The 17219-nt window shown below is 40.9% G+C and overlaps 1 pseudogene; it reads left to right on the forward strand.

The window, feature by feature from the left end:
* The first annotated feature begins 3581 nt into the window (after nt 1-3581).
* On the forward strand, nt 3582-4947 carry LOC479485 (annotated as a pseudogene).
* The last annotated feature ends 12272 nt before the right edge of the window (nt 4948-17219 follow it).

The raw sequence follows: 17219 nt of genomic DNA on the forward strand, positions 1-17219 counted from the left end.
GTGCTTAGCACAATACCTGAGGTAGTAATAGCCCTTTGCTAGGAGTTATCATTTCCCTGCCAAGTTGGAAGAGGATCACGCATTTCTGACCCATTTAATTTAGCATCAAAGAATGCTGTACCTAAATGCTTCATGTATGCGGGCCCATGAATAGTTAAGGGAAAATGAAAAAAAAATCTTAAAAAAAAAAGACTTCAGGCTTGATTTAGCATATCATGGGGTACTTTTACCGGTGATTAAGGAGAGGAGTGGCAAACTCCTGACACTAGTGGACATTCAATAAATGTTAAGTGAAAATGAATGAATGTATGAAAAAAATAATGGAATGACTTTCAGAGAAGATAAGTATGCAGTATACAATGGAAAAGGAAGAAATAGAGACAAAGCCAGTAGGAAACTATGCTGCAGAGAAAGAAAAAAGAACAAAATATTTTCCATTGAGTTCAGAAAAGGAAATTGCCTGATGGCTATACCTTCATAGGAAATAAAATTTAGGTCTTGCAGAAAAGCCGTTAGGATAGTGGCGGCTCTTATGTGGTGAGGGCTTCCTAATCCTTCAGCCAGACACTAGAGTTTATAAATTTCTCTCGTGGGAGAGAGGATGCTTTCAGGGGTTTTGTGTTTCTCACAGGGAAAGTTTAACTTATGGCAAGTTTAGCCACCGGGGCAAAAAAGGCACGAGAAATTACCTACACATTTAATACTGGAGTGAAAGTGTAGCATCACTAGTAGCCACGGCCATTCACTTCAACCTAACGTTAATTTCCAAGGAGTGCATATTCATGTCTTCCACTAATAAATTTTTACTAAATGGGTGCTTTTCATTTTTCTTTATTTTAAACATTAGTGGATATAAAGGCATGCACTATTTATAGGACCCTAGAATAATGCCTGGCACATGTCTGTAACATTTCTTGGATGGATGGATGGATGGATGGATGGATGGATGGATGGATGGATGGATGTGACCCAGGCAAGATGGCACTATGGGGCTCCAAAAGGAGGGGAAGTGAAGGTATCACCACCACCTCCACCACTGCTACCACTACCATTACTGCCTAACCTTTCTGGAGCATTTGCCATGCTAGACACGATATTATATGCCTCCTATGCGTTATCTCCTCCTGTCCTCATGAGAATCCTGACCATGATTCCCATAGGATGACTGACCCCATAATACTGATGAGGAAACAAAAGCATAAGGCAATTAGATAATTTGCCCAATGATCACAGCTAGAGGTAGAGCCAAGACTTAAATCTGACTGGAGCATTTTAACTCTTCATTGCTACACTGGCTTCCACAGCTCTTACACCCACTCCATTGCTCCAGGAAATTTGAAAGTCAAGGAGAAGGAAGACATAGCTGAGCCTCAAGCTAAAACTGGAACACCTATTGTCTACCCTAGGAGCAGATTTTTTTTTTTTAAATGACTTGCAGACCTGAACGGATGCCCCCAAGGAAACAAGGCTGTGGGAGTGGGGACTGGGGTGTCCCCATTGTCATCCATGCCAGTATACTGGTTTCCTTTGGGGATGGTGGATCCCTTCCAACTATCACAGATAATAAATATTTCAACACGTTTATTTTTTTCTCCACTTTTAGTAACTTACAGCTGCTGTTATTCTTAGGCATTGTTTTGACTGAGAGAAACACTGCCTAAGGCTGCACCACACCCTACAGACACACTTGCCCCATTTTAAGCCATGATTCCAGAAATTCCCCCATCTCCTCTAAAAGAGGAGCACTCACTAGTTAAAGCTGAAACTTTACTTTCCATACAAGGCGGTGAGGAAATAATGAGCAAATGGGCTGAAGTACAAACAAAAAGAAAATTCAAACCTACCAGGATGAAAGATGTGTTTATTTCCAGAATGTCTTTCAGGGTGTTTTTTTTTTGTTTTTTTTGTTTTTTTGTTTTTTTTTTTAAGACCAAATTACACAATTTGCAGCTGCTTATTTCTTCATGTACTATACAATATCTGCAAATGCTTTATAGCAGACACCTGCAATGTTTTCCATTTTAATTATAACAGAGAGTGACAGGACGCAAACCGAAAGGGGGAAAAGGGAAGCCGAAAGAGAGGGGAGGCGAGCAAGGAGCCGGAGAACAGGAGCCAGTGCCAGCAGCTAAGTGATGGGTAATAAAATCCCAGAGCTTCCCAGATCTTTCTCCATATCAATCTCCAAGAAATTGCTTTAGAAATTGACCACCTGCCAGCTATTCAGAGGCTTAAATGCAGTAGTCTCGGTTCACTTCCCGTGTAGGCGCTTTACACATTGCCCATCCCAGCAGACTTGTTCTCCTTCATTGAATTGCAGGGGGAAAATGGCACATTTCTGGAGAGTGCTAGAAACTTGGTTTCTGTCTCTAGTCTGTATTGCTCTTCCTTCTCCTTCTGCACATTTAAATGAAATCTCTCCATCCTAATTCAAATGGCAGAGCAGCCAGGTCCCAGGGCTCCTTGGGTGCTTGCTGGTGCCCTGCTCATTTGGCTCTTAATAGTGCCCTTCAGCACAGAGTTTTGCGTTGTTGTATTTTCACAAGCAGTCTGATAGCCTTAGCTGTAAAGTGTCATAAGTGTGTGAGTCTGCCCCCCTTCCTTTGGGTTTTATTTAGCTTGAGACTGAGTACCTCACTGTTTGTTAACATATCTTGGAATGGACAAGCTGTCCATGAAGTCTGGAAACCACGGTGAAATATGTATAATGTCGTCCAGGGTATCTTCCACCTATGGAAACATAAATTTTAGTAGTTGAAAATTACCTATGTGTGCACAGGATTGGACAAGCCCTTAACTGTGGATTAGGGAAGAATACAGTGGACCAGGAAGTCCACTGTTTAACCGCCTTTTCTTGTTTTCCCACACTTGAGACATTGGCAGTATATCCCCCCAAAGAAGCTTTGCCCACACACCCAAGGAAATTCGTGCAAAAATGTTCACTGATGCCTTGATTACAATAGCAAAAAAACAAAAACACAGAAAACCAAATCTACCTGGTATTCCTCAGGTGGAGAATAGATCAATAGCGGTGTAGTCATACAGCACAACAGTACACAGGAATTAGAAATGAATGTGTAGGGATCCCTGGGGGGCTCAGCGGTTTAGCCCCTGCCTTTGGCCCAGGGTGTAATCCTGGAGTCCCGGGATTGAATCCCACATCAGGCTCCCTGTGTGGAGCCTGCTTCTCCCTCTGCCTATGTCTCTCTCTCTCTCCTTCTCTCTGTGTCTCTTTAAAAAAAGAAAGGAAAGAAGAAAGAAAGAAAGAAAGAAAGAAAGAAAGAAAGAAAGAAAGAAAGAAAGAAAGAAAGAAAGAAAGAAAGAAAGAAAGAAAGAAAGAAAGAAAGAAAGAAAGAAAGAAAGAAAGAAAGAAAGAAAGAAAGAAAGAAAGAAAGAAAGAAAGAAAGAAAAGAAAAGAAATGAATGTGTAACACACTACTGCACAATAGTTGTAAATGAATTAAAGAGACATATGTATCTGGATGCACTTCAAAAGTAGGTTGAGCAAAAGAGAAAAGTGAAGTGTTGCAGAAAACATATGAACACATCATTCATATAAAAGTTTTTAAAACAGGCAAAAGAGTTTTCTAAGGATCATGTCTGCGAGTCAGGATTCCCGATCCAGAGACAATGGCCCTGATGGGATGGAGCTCAAAGGCGTCATCGATAGTAACTGAATGAGATTGTTGACAGCTTTGATGACATGAACCTCTCTGAGTCCCTTCTCTTTGGCATCTATGCCTATGGTTTCAAGAAGCCTTCTGCCATCCAGCAGCGAGCCAGTCTTCCTTGTATCAAGGGTTATGATGTGATCGCTCAAGCCCAATCTGGGACTGGGAAAACAGCCACTTTGCCATATCAATTCTGCAACAAATTGAATTGGATCTAAAGGCTACACAGGCCTTCGTCCTGGCACCCACTAGGGAGTTGGCTCAGCAGATACAGAAGGTAGTCATTAGGAGATTACATGGGTGCTTCCTGCCATGCCTGCATTGGGGGGACCAACGTACATGCTGAGGTGCAGAAGCTTCAGATGGAGTCTCCCCATATCATCGTGGGCACCCCGGGTCGTGTGTTTGACATGCTGAACCGGAGATACCTGTCTCCCAAATACATCAAGATGTTTGTACTGGATGAAGCTGATGAGATGTTAAGCCATGGATTCAAGGAGCAGATCTATGACACATTCCAAAAACTCAACAGCAACACCCAGGTGGTTTTGCTGTCTGCCACGATGCCTTCTGATGTGCTTGAGGTGACTGAGAAGTTCATGAAGGACCCCATTCGGATTCTGGTCAAGAAAGAGGAGTTGACCCTCGAGGGCATCCGCCAGTTCTACATCAACGTGGAGCGAGAGGAGTGGAAGCTGGACACGCTGTGCGACTTGTACGAGACTCTGACCATCACGCAGGCAGTCATCTTCATCAACACCCAAAGGAAGGTGGATTGGCTCACCGAGAAGATGCACGCCCAAGACTTCACCGTGTCTGTCATACACGGAGACATGGACCAGAAGGAGCGAGATGTTATCATGAGGGAGTTCTGCTCGGGCTCTAGCAGAGCACTGATTACCACTGACTTGCTGGTCAGAGGCATCGAGGTGCAGCAGGTGTCTCTAGTCATCAACTATGACCTTCCTACCAACAAGGAAAACTATATCCACAGAATCGGTCGTGGTGGACGATTCAGCTCTAAGGGTGTGGCTATTAACACGGTGACAGAAGAAGACAAGAGGACTCTTTGAGACATCGAGACCTTCTACAACACCTCCATTGAGGAAATGCCCCTCAATGTTGCTGACCTCATCTGAAGGGTGGTCCACCGAGCCTGACCCGGGCCTCGGTCTGGGGGGCAGAAGAAGAGCAGGAGGGGGGAGGAAAAGGAGCCAAGGGATGGACATCTTGTCACTTTTTTTCCTATTTTTTTCTTTGAATAAATGTCACTTTTTGAGGCAAAAGAAGGAAAAAAAAATTTAAAAAAATAAAAGGCAAAATGACATAATACAGAGTATTTGTAGTTGTGTAAGTAAGTACTATGTTTCTCAGTGCAGGTTCACGGGCAACCCAACATTTAGGTTTGGAGTCACCTCTTGGATAAAGAAGGGGGAATGAGATCTAGTAAGAAGGCAAGAAGTTTCATTTGTACTTGTAAAATTGTCTTTTTTAAGTTGGGGTCTTGTTATATTGGTCTCCACTTTTTGCACATGCGAGGTATTTCATAAGCTAAAAGCCAGTACATCGTCTACCTTCTTTATCTTGTTGGCCAGCGTGCTTTATGTGGTTATTGACTCACCTATGGGTAAATAGCTATTAAATGTGAGTTGTGACTCTGGTCTCATTATATAGCTGTAGTTCACATCTGGTTCTATAATTTAGGGTTTTAATGACAACTAAAAATCATTTTGAAACTAATGTCAAGTTATATACATGCTCATTTTGGAAAATTCAATCTATGAAAATATTGTTTCTTAAGATAGTAGGGCCTCAATATATGCTTAATTAAATTGAGGCAGATTCCTTGAGCAGTGTCTGTCAACGGTAAGTTCCCTAGTTACACTTTAAATTATTTGATTTTCCTAAAATTGGAATATATGCAGAACTTTATACATGACTTGTTATGCAAAATGAGGTTCATTTGTAAAATCCATCTACTATCCATAATTTCAATGCTTTTAAAAATATATTAAGAAGTTTTTCTTTACTGAGACTCGTTTCCTATTTTTGCTTTACACTTCAGTAGAGCTTTATGAGATGCAAGTCTGACACTAAAATTTCCATAGCAACATATTTTTTTGGTCATAAATAGAGGCATGATTAAGAGGAAAGCTTTAGTGACAGCAGTTTTCTTCACAATTAAATTCATTAGTTAAAATGCTGGGTTAAGAGGCATAGGAATTTTATTACAACAAGGACATTTTCAACTGGAGCCTTGGAAATAACACAAAATTAATTGCTAATAAATTGCCTTTGGTCCTGTTTGGTATTTTTAATAACATTTATACATTTTGTATTTAATAACAGAATAGAACAGGTCTAAAAAACACATTCTGCCAAAGTGCAAATCACCTTGAACCCTCCCTTGAAACTGTCCACAATGTGAAAGAAAACTCAGGACATTTCTAAATAATTTGAAGATTTTCCATGAGTTTCACAACTGTCCTAATTTAATTATTCCCTGCAAGAGTCACAAGAATAACTTGAACTGACTTCTCATCATTACAAAAACATTTCAGAACTAATATTGAGAATTTTTGAAATATTAAAAGGTACAAAGTAGAAAATAAAAGTTACCCAGAAATCCACTGCTGTTCAACAATGTTAACATTTAAATACATGTCCTACAGCATATCTAATTGTCTTCCTTAGTAGCCAGAAAAACACAATCTTAGAGTTTAAAGTATTGAGATTTGAGGCAACTATCCATATTTCCTAAGGTGCAGCACAGACACCTTTCCAGAGCATACTGGTTGGGAAAATGCCTGAATTGGGAGTGTTTAGACCTGGTGGTCTGGATGAGATGGTTAGAAAAATCAGGATGTCATTAGATCCAAAAGTATTGTCTAGAGCTCTACTTCCTCATAGTGAAGTATTTGGTAATGATCCATAGGAAGGAAAAAATATATCAAATCTTCATTTTGTCCTTTGGAGGCTGGTCATTTAAATTTCCTTCGTAGATAGACTAGTATTTCCCTGAAAAACTTAGCTCATTTGTTCAAGCACACATTGTTCATTTGATGGATTTTATTCATTACTTTGTGCCTTTGCTTTTTGGCAAGAATGTCCTTTCTCACTCTTTTCAGTTAGAAAACATTTATCAAGTGCCCACTATGTGCCAGAGAGCAGCCACAAAAAATGCCACGATTCCCTTCCTTCAAAAAAGAATAACATCTAATGATACCAGCTCTTCATTCTAGATTCAGCCTTGGTGTCTCCTCTGCCTTGGACCTGTCTTTAGTGCTGCCCCCTCGTGCCTTCACGTACCATGCCCTTGCTCACACCAGACCCACTCTATTTTACTGGGCAGATAGGCAAATTTGCCTATCTCAAGCAAGGTCAGGGAGCAAGGTAGGTGGATTTCAAGGAACCAATGAATTTATTTCCCCATTTTTAATGGAAGTTTCTCATTAAATTTTGATTCATGTTTCTTTGACCACAACTGAAGTTGAATGGTTCTTATATTTGTCATGGGCTCATCACATGTTTTACTATTTTCATGCCTCTTCAAGACCTTTACCTGTATGTCCATCTATTTTGTTGCTGTTGTTATTGTTGATTTCCAAGATCTTTCGATGTCCAGGCTATTAACTCTTTTCATATAACTCATGACATTGTTTTCAGGTTTTCATCTGCCTCTCTCGACTTTCATTTACAGTTCAGTGGTTCTTGTTTTTAAAACTATGGTCATCAAATCCTGATAATTTAGTCAGTTATAGTCAGACCTGCTCAAAAAGGATGGAAGAGAGCTTACAAGTGTGCATTCAATACAAAGCTAATATTAGTTAAAGCCAGCTAAGAAAAATGAGGCAAAGGAAACAAAGGTAGGACCCAACTGTCATCTCCCTTATGCTGGAGACAGGAGTTGAATTAATTTCTTGAAAAAAAAAAAAAAAAAGATGGTATTACAACCTTTACAGTCACTAGGGGCCAGCCACAGATGGGGCGGCATGCTCTCCGGCAGTGTGTGTTGACAAGCAAGTGCAGCACACTACAAGATCAACGGTGTTGTGAGGTGAAAACAGACCATGTATGTAGAAGCACTGGTACTCCCAGTACTAATTCTGGAGAACAGTTTTTTCCTCGGGGGCCTTATGAGAATATATTCTAAATGAACTGTTTCTTCAAGGGCAGCCTGAAGTGAAATGCAGCCCATTTCATAGATCATCTTTAAGATCATAGACTTCCAAGGGGTTGTATTTTGCAGAATTTTTTTCAAGAATTTTTCATTTATTTTGCTTGTTTGTTTTTTTGCAAAACAATATCCACTTCCGATAAATCAGCTTAAAACAATGTGGGAGGCATGTAGCATGGGACAGGTATCAGGAAAAGGGATATTTTTATTGATTTTAGAAACAGTTTCAGAAAAAAAACCTAAATGTGGCTTTTACTCTTAGAGAAATTTTACTGGTTAAAATTACTTTCCAAATGTGTTTGGGGTGGCATGGAAAAACACACCAAAATGGCTGTTTTTTCAAAACTTGAAAGGTTGTTGATTTGAATTGCTTGAAGTAAGTTGGTTTATCAAACTCAACACCACATTCAGAAATGAACGCAATATATAACCAGCACTGCGGCAGGAAGTTCAGGCAAAAACCACAATATATAGTTTGCTCGAGGTGCTGTAAGTCAGATTCTAAAGTAGAGAAAAGAGAAACAATTCTGTGGGAGCTGAGTATACATGGAAATACCATTTTGTGTGTACATTTTCTGGATTTCTGACTGAAGGAAAATAATTTTTCTAATGTGAAAATATTTTTGGTTGATTGAAGATTATAATTTTTATAGTAAACAGATTCATTGATTTTAAAGAAACATAAAGTTTATTCAGTTCAGTCCTTCTCTGCTGCAAGCTTAAATCCCCTCTAAACTGTCTCCATCAAGGAAAGGCAACCCACACTTAAATAGCAACACCATGCAGTGGCTAAGATAGCCAATGATGACAATGGGCCATGTGGACTGGAGTCCTGGCTTTCCTACTGACCAGCCACATAAACTAGAGTAAGTTTCTTCACCTCTCTGCACTTCAGCTTTCTCATCTATAAGTCAGGAACGGATAAAGCACTTGTAACAGTGGCTAGCAGGCCCACAGTGCAGTTAGCTCTCACTTTAATTATATCTTATATCATTACATGCACCTATCAGGAAAGTTCAATTTTGCCTAGAAAGACAAGAGAATAAATTTATTTATTTATTTATTTATTTATTTATTTATTTATTTATTTATAACAGGAGGTATTAACTTCTAGTTATTAGCAGAGTAGCATTCATTGAGCTATCATTTAGTCATAACAATTTTGAACTTTGGACTAAAAAGAAGTGTAAATAATTATAAAATCAGAATTCAGGGATCCCTGGGTGGCGCAGCGGTTTGGCGCCTGCCTTTGGCCCGGGGCGTGATCCTGGAGACCCAGGATCGAGTCCCACATCAGGCTCCCTGCATGGAGCCTGCTTCTCCCTCTGCCTATGTCTCTGCCTCTCCCTTTCTCTCTCTATGACTATCATAAATAAATAAAAATTAAAAAGAATTAAAAAAAAATCAGAATTCAAATAACTATTTGAAGCCCTGGAGAAAATATACAGAAATTGAGGGGGATGTGATCCTTAAAATAAAGGGGAAAAAAGCTATGTAAGATAGACATTTATTTATTTATTAAAAGATTTATTTATTTGTTTTAGAAGAAGAGAGCATAGTAGAGTGCAGGGAGGAGGGACAGAGGGAGAGAGGGAATCTCAGACTCCCTGCTGAATGCTGAGCCCTATGCAGGGCTCAATCTCACCACCCTAAGATCATGATAAGAGCCAGATTAAGAGTTAGATGCTTAACTGACTGAACCACCCAGGCACCCCAAGAGCCACATTTGAATAGCTTTTTCCTGGAGGGCACTCCTCATCTTGTAAAGTAGATGAGGGATAGAGCTCAGTCAGGAAGAAGCAGATGGATGGGACTGAGGATTTGCAAGGCAGAGTGTGGCGTTGTCAGAATAGTTAGAAGTTAAGGAAAGATATTTCAAAAAGTTGGGCGACAGAGTGGGAAGCCCCAAAATCTGCACAAATTCCCCTCAAATTGTTGGCTGCACTTGCATATAATCGTATCCCAAAGAATTCAGTGGAAAGTAAGACCTGGAAGGTTTGAAGAGCTGAGCAGAGATTTCAGTGGGTGCCTGGTGCTAGAGAGACAAGTTTTGGAATTCAAGACCAGCTAAGTAAAAGAGACTTAAATTCTTTGTACTTTTCATTGAAACCCTAAGAGGGCCATGCCTTAAGAATGTGAATCCCAGGACTAAGAATGACAACTCAGGCCTCAGGGCAAAACAACAATTTCATCCAATCCTCCACAAGATGAAAGTGATTTGTCAGTAGTTTAATGGTCTCCTAGAACAAAACTCAATATTCTTCAAAGGAAGATAATGTGTCATCTACAATATATTGTCCACAATGTGCAGTATATAATTTTAAAATTACTGTATTTATACAAAGAAGCAGGAAAATGTGCCCACAATCAAGGAGAAAGATAGCAAAACAGATCTATTAAAGTCCCAGATGTTAGAAATTGAAGATGAAGACTTTAAAATAACTATGTTACACATGTAAAGGAATCTATTAGGAAGATTGATATAATAGGTAAAGAGATGAGGAATATCAAGAAAGATATATAAAGTATAGAAAAGAATCAAATGGGAATCCCAGAACTTAAAACTATAATCTCTGAAATAAAAAAAAATTCATAACATGAACTTTTTTTTTTTAAGATTTTATTTTTTCATGAGAGAGACACACACAGAGGCAGAGACACAGGCAGAGGGAGAAGCAGGCCCCACGCAGGAAGCCCGACGACCGACTTGATCCCAGGTCTCCAGGATCAGGCCCTGGGCCAAAGGCGGCGCTAAACCGCTGAGCCACCTGGGCTGCCCTGTCAGATCAACTTAATATCAAATCAGGTACCATGGAAGAAAAAATAGACTAAATTTGTGAAATGGCAAGCATCAAAGCCAGTCCACATCTTTGGCTCACAGAAATGATTTCTGCCTTTTAAATAAGAACCCATACCCAAGCAAATCATATTCAAACTTCTGAAAACCAAAGACAGGAAAAAAATATAAAGCCACCTAGAAGAAAAAAGGTGTAGCATATTAAGGAATAGAACAATGGTAAGAGTAGACGAATGTCTCATCAGAAACATGGAAGGTGGAGGAAGGGCAAGAAGGCGGAAGAGTAGGGTCCCCAGGTCACCTGTCCCCACCAAATTACCTAGATAACCTTCAAATCATCCTGAAAATCTACGAATTCGGCCTGAGATTTAAAGAGAGAACAGCTGGAACGCTACAGTGAGAAGAGTTCGCGCTTCCATCAAGGTAGGAAGAGGGAGGGGTGTGTAGAAATAAAGAAACAAAAGGCCTCCAAGGGGGAGGGGCCCCGCGAGGAGTCGGGCTGAGGCCGGGGCGAGTGTCCCCAGGACAGGAGAGCCCCGTCCCGGAGAAGCAGGAGCTGCACCAACATTCCCGGGCGGAAAGGGGCTCGCAGGGAGGTGGAGCAGGACCCAGGAGGGCGGGGATGCCCTCAGGCTCCCTGGGACAGTAACAGGGACCTGCGCCCCAGGAGAGTGCGCCGAGCTCCCTAAGGGCTGCAGCGCACGGCGGGACCTGGAGCAGCTCGGAGGGGCTCGGGCAGAGGAAGAGGCTCCGTGTGGAGGGGGCTGCACGGCTCCGGGAGCAGCTCGTAGGGGCTCGGTCGGCGGCTCCGCGGAGGGGGCTGCAGGGCCGGAGAGCGAATCCAACAGCGCAGGCCCGGGAGCACAGGGCGCCGGGACACAACCCAGGATCCGGCCTCCCCCCGGGACAGGCAGAGGCCCGGAGGGCCCAGGACAGCAAGGACGCTCCTGCCCGAGCTGAGCAGATCAGCGCCCCGCCCCGGAGCCTCCAAGCCCTGCAGGTGGAGAGCTCTGGAGTTACTGCAGGAGCTGACTCCAGGGCTCCAGAGCTGGCCCCGCCACTGCGTTTGTTCCTCCTGGGGCCTCACGGTGTAAACAACCCCCACTGACCCTCACAGTGGCCTCACCGGATAAACAGGATAAACATTAGTCACTGAGCCCTGCACCAGGCAGGGGGCAGAGCAGCTCCCCCAAGTGCTGACACCGGAAAATCAGCACAACAGGCCCCTCCCCCAGAAGACCAGCTACAAGGACAAGTTCCAGGGGAAGTCAAGGGACTTAAAGTATACAGAATCAGAAGATACTCCCCCGTGTTTTCTTTTTTTCTTTCTTTCTTTTTTTATTTTTTTTTATTTTTTTTTTTGCTTTTTTGATTTTTGTTTGCTTACCCACTCTTTTCTTTTTCCTTTCTTTCTTTTTCTTTCTCTTTTTCTTCTCTTTTTTTCTTTTTTCTTCCTTTTTTTTTTTCTTTTCTTTCCTTTTTTCTCTCCTCTCTTTTTCTTCTTTTCCCAATACAACTTGTTTTTGGCCATTCTGCACTGAACAAAATGACTAGAAGGAAAACCTCACCTCAAAAGAAGGAATCAGAAACAATCCTCTCTCCCACAGAGTTACAAAATTTGGATTACAATTCAATGTCAGAAAGCCAATTCAGAAGCACTATTATACAGCTACAGGTGGCTCTAAAAAAAAGCATAAAGGACGCAAGACACTTCATGACTGCAGAATTTAGACCGAATCAGGCAGAAATTAAAAATCAATTGAATGAGATGCAATCCAAACTAGAAGTCCTAACGACGAGGGTTAACGAGGTGGAAGAACAAGTGAGTGACATAGAAGACAAGTTGATGGCAAAGAGGGAAACTGAGGAAAAAAGAGACAAACAATTAAAAGACCATGAGGATAGATTAAGGGAAATAAATGACAGCCTGAGGAAGAAAAACCTGTTTAATTGGGGTTCCCGAGGGCACCGTAAGGGACAGAGGTCCACAATACGTATTTGAACAAATCATAGCTGAAAACTTTCCTAATCTGGGAAGGGAAAGGCATTCAGATCCAGGAAATAGAGAGATCCCCCCCTAAAATCAATAAAAACCGTTCAACACCTCGACATTTAATAGTGAAGCTTGCAAATTCCAAAGATAAAGAGAAGATCCTTAAAGCAGCAAGAGACAAGAAATCCCTGACTTTTATGGGGAGAAGTATTAGGGTAACAGCAGACCTCTCCACAGAGACCTGGCAGGCCAGAAAGGGCTGGCAGGATATATTCAGGGTCCTAAATGAGAAGAACATGCAACCAAGAATACTTTATCCAGCAAGGCTCTCATTCCAAATGGAAGGAGAGATAAAGAGCTTCCAAGACAGGCAGGAACTGAAAGAATATGTGACCTCCAAACCAGCTCTGCAAGAAATTTTAAGGGGGACTCTTAAAATTCCCCTTTAAGAAGAAGTTCAGTGGAACAATCCACAAAAAGAAGGACTGAATAGATATCATGATGACACTAAACTCATATCTTTCAATAGTAATTCTGAATGTGAATGGGCTTAATGACCCCACTGAAAGGCGCAGGGTTTCAGACTGGATAAAAAAGCAGGACCCATCTATTTGCTGCCTACAAGAGACTCATTTTATACAGAAGGACACCTACAGCCTGAAAATAAAAGGTTGGAGAACCATTTACCATTCAAATGGTCCTCAAAAGAAAGCAGGGGTAGCCATCCTCATATCAGATAAACTAAAATTTACCCCGAAGACTGTAGTGAGAGATGAAGAGGGACACTATATCATACTTAAAGGATCTATTCAACAAGAGGACTTAACAAGCCTCAGTATATATGCCCTGAATGTGGGAGTTGCCAAATATATTAATCAATTAATAACCAATTAATCTTAGTATGTTAAGACATACTTAGATAATAATACACTTATATTTGGTGACTTCAATCTAGCGCTTTATACACTCAATAGGCCTTCTAAACACAACATCTCCAAAGAAATGAGAGCTTTAAATGATACACTGGAGCAGATGGATTTCACAGATATCTACAGAACTTCACATCCAAACTCAACTGAATACACATTCTTCTCCAGTGCACATGGAACTTTCTCCAGAATAGACCACATATTGGGTCACAAATCGGGTCTGAACCGATACCAAAAGATTGGGATCGTCCCCTGCATATTCTCAGACCATAATGCCTTGAAATTAGAACTAAATCACAACAAGAATTTTGGAAAGACCTCAAACACGTGGAGGTTAAGGACCATCCTGCTAAAACATGAAAGGGTCAACCAGGAAATTAAGGAAGAATTAAAAAGATTCATGGAAACTAATGAGAATGAACATACAACTGTTCAAAATATTTGGGATGCAGCAAAAGCAGTCCTGAGGGGGAAATACATCGCAATACAAGCATCCATCCAAAAACTGGAAAGAACTCAAATACAAAAGCTAACCTTACACCTAAAGGAGCTAGAGAAAAAACAGCAAATAGATCCTACACCCAGCAGAAGAAGAGAGTTAATAAAGATTTGAGAAGAATTCAACGAAATTGAGACCAGAAGAACTGTGGAACAGATCAACAGAACCAGGAGTTGGTTCTTTGAAAGAATTAATAAGATAGATAAACCATTAGCCAGCCTTATTAAAAAGAAGGGAGAGAAGACTCAAATTAATAAAATCATGACTGAGAAAGGAGAGATCACTACCAACACCAAGGAAATACAAACGATTTTAAAAACATATTATGAACAGCTATACACCAATAAATTAGGCAATCTAGAAGAAATGGACACATTTCTGGAAAGCCACAAACTTCCAAAACTGGAACAGGAAGAAATAGAAAACCTGAACAGGCCAATAACCAGGGAGGAAATTGAAGCAGTCATCAAAAACCTCTCAAGACTCAAAAGTCCAGGGCCAGATGGCTTCCCTGGGGAATTCTATCAAACGTTTAAAGAAGAAACCATACCTATTCTACTAAAGCTGTTTGGAAAGATAGAAAGAGATGGAGTACTTCCAAATTCGTTCTATGAGGCCAGCATCACCTTAATTCCAAAACCAGACAAAGACCCCACCAAAAAGGAGAATTACAGACCAATATCCCTGATGAACATGGATGCAAAAATTCTCAACAAGATACTAGCCAATAGGATCCAACAGTACATTAAGAAAATTATTCACCATGACCAAGTAGGATTTATCCCCAGGACACAAGGCTGGTTCAACACTCATAAAACAATCAATGTGATTCATCATATCAGCAAGAGAAAAACCAAGAACCATATGATCCTCTCATTAGATGCAGAGAAAGCATTTGACAAAATACAGCATCCATTCCGGATCAAAACTCTTCAGAGTGTAGGGATAGAGGGAACATTCCTCAACATCTTAAAAGCCATCTACGAAAAGCCCACAGCAAATATCATTCTCAATGGGGAAGCACTGGGAGCCTTTCCCCTAAGATCAGGAGGAACAAGACAGGGATGTCCACTCTCACCACTGCTATTCAACATAGTACTGGAAGTCCTAGCCTCAGCCATCAGACAACAAAAAGACATTAAAGGCATTCAAATCAGCAAAGAAGAAGTCAAACTCTCCTTCTTCGCAGATGACATGATACTCTACATAGAAAACCCAAAAGCCTCCACCCCAAGATTGCTAGAACTCATACAGCAATTTGGCAGCGTGGCAGGATACAAAATCAATGCCCAGAAGTCAGTGGCATTTCTATACACTAACAATGAGACTGAAGAAAGAGAAATTAAGGAGTCAATCCCTTTTACAATTGCACCCAAAAGCATAAGATACCTAGGAATAAACCTAACCAAAGAGGTAAAGGATCTATACCCTAAAAACTATAGAACACTTCTGAAAGAAATTGAGGAAGACACAAAGAGATGGAAAAATATTCCATGCTCATGGATTGGCAGAATTAATATTGCGAAAATGTCAATGTTACCCAGGGCAATTTACACGTTTAATGCAATCCCTATCAAAACACCATGGACTTTCTTCAGAGAGTTAGAACAAATTATTTTAAGATTTGTGTGGAATCAGAAAAGACCCCGAATAGCCAGGGGAATTTTAAAAAAGAGAACCATAGCTGGAGGCATCACAATGCCGGATTTCAGGTTGTAGTACAAAGCTGTGGTCATCAAGACAGTGTGGTACTGGCACAAAAACAGACACATAGATCAATGGAACAGAATAGAGAACCCAGAAGTGGACCCTGAACTTTATGGTCAACTAATATTCGATAAAGGAGGAAAGACTATCCACTGGAAGAAAGACAGTCTCTTCAATAAATGGTGCTGGGACAATTGGACATCCACATGCAGAAGAATGAAACTAGACCACTCTCACCATACACAAAGATAAACTCAAAATGGATGAAAGATCTAAATGTGAGACAAGATTCCATCAAAATCTAGAGGAGAACACAGGCAACACCCTTTTTGAACTCAGCCACAGTAACTTCTTGCAAGATAAATCCACGAAGGCAAAAGAAACAAAAGCAAAAATGAACTATTGGGACTTCATCAAGATAAGAAGCTTTTGCACAGCAAAGGATACAGTCAACAAAACTAAAAGACAACCTACAGAATGGGAGAAGATATTTGCAAATGACGTATCAGATAAAGGGCTAGTTTCCAAGATCTATAAAGAACTTATTAAACTCAACACCAAAGAAACAAACAATCCAATCATGAAATGGGCAAAAGACATGAACAGAAATCTCACAGAGAAAGACATAGACATGGCCAACACACACATGAGAAAATGCTCTGCATCACTTGCCATCAGGGAAATACAAATCAAAACCACAATGAGATACCACCTCACACCAGTGAGAATGGGGAAAATTAACAAGGCAGGAAACCACAAATGTTGGAGAGGATGCGGAGAAAAGGGAACCCTCTTACACTGTTGGTGGGAATGTGAACTGGTGCAGCCACTCTGGAAAACTGTGTGGAGGTTCCTGAAAGAGTTAAAAATAGACCTGCCCTACGACCCAGCAATTGCACTGCTAGGGATTTACCCCAAAGATGCAGATGCAATGAAACGCCAGGACACCTGCACCCCAATGTTTATTAAAGCAGCAATGTCCACAATAGCCAAACTGTGGAAGGAGCCTCAGTGTCCAACGAAAGATGAATGGATAAAGAAGATGTGGTTTATGTATACAATGGAATATTACTCAGCCATTAGAAATGACAAATACCCACCATTTGCTTCAACGTGGATGGAACTGGAGGGTATTATGCTGAGTGAAGTAAGTCAATTGGAGAAGGACAAACATTATATGGTCTCGTTCATTTGGGGAATATAAATAATAGTGAATGGGAATAGAAGGGAAGAGAGAAGAAATGGGTAAGAAATATCAGAAAGGGAGACAGAACATAAAGAGTCCTAACTCTGGGAAACGAACTAGGGGTGGTGGAAGGGGAGGAGGGCGGGGGGTGGGAGTGAATGGGTGACGGGCACTGGGGGGGGCAGTTGACAGGATGAGCACTGGGTGTTATTCTGTATGTTGGCAAATTGAACAACAATAAAAAATAAATTTATTATTAA

The sequence above is a fragment of the Canis lupus genome, chromosome 15 (genome assembly GCF_011100685.1).
Source record: "Canis lupus familiaris isolate Mischka breed German Shepherd chromosome 15, alternate assembly UU_Cfam_GSD_1.0, whole genome shotgun sequence".
Classification (NCBI taxonomy): Eukaryota; Metazoa; Chordata; class Mammalia; order Carnivora; family Canidae; genus Canis; species Canis lupus.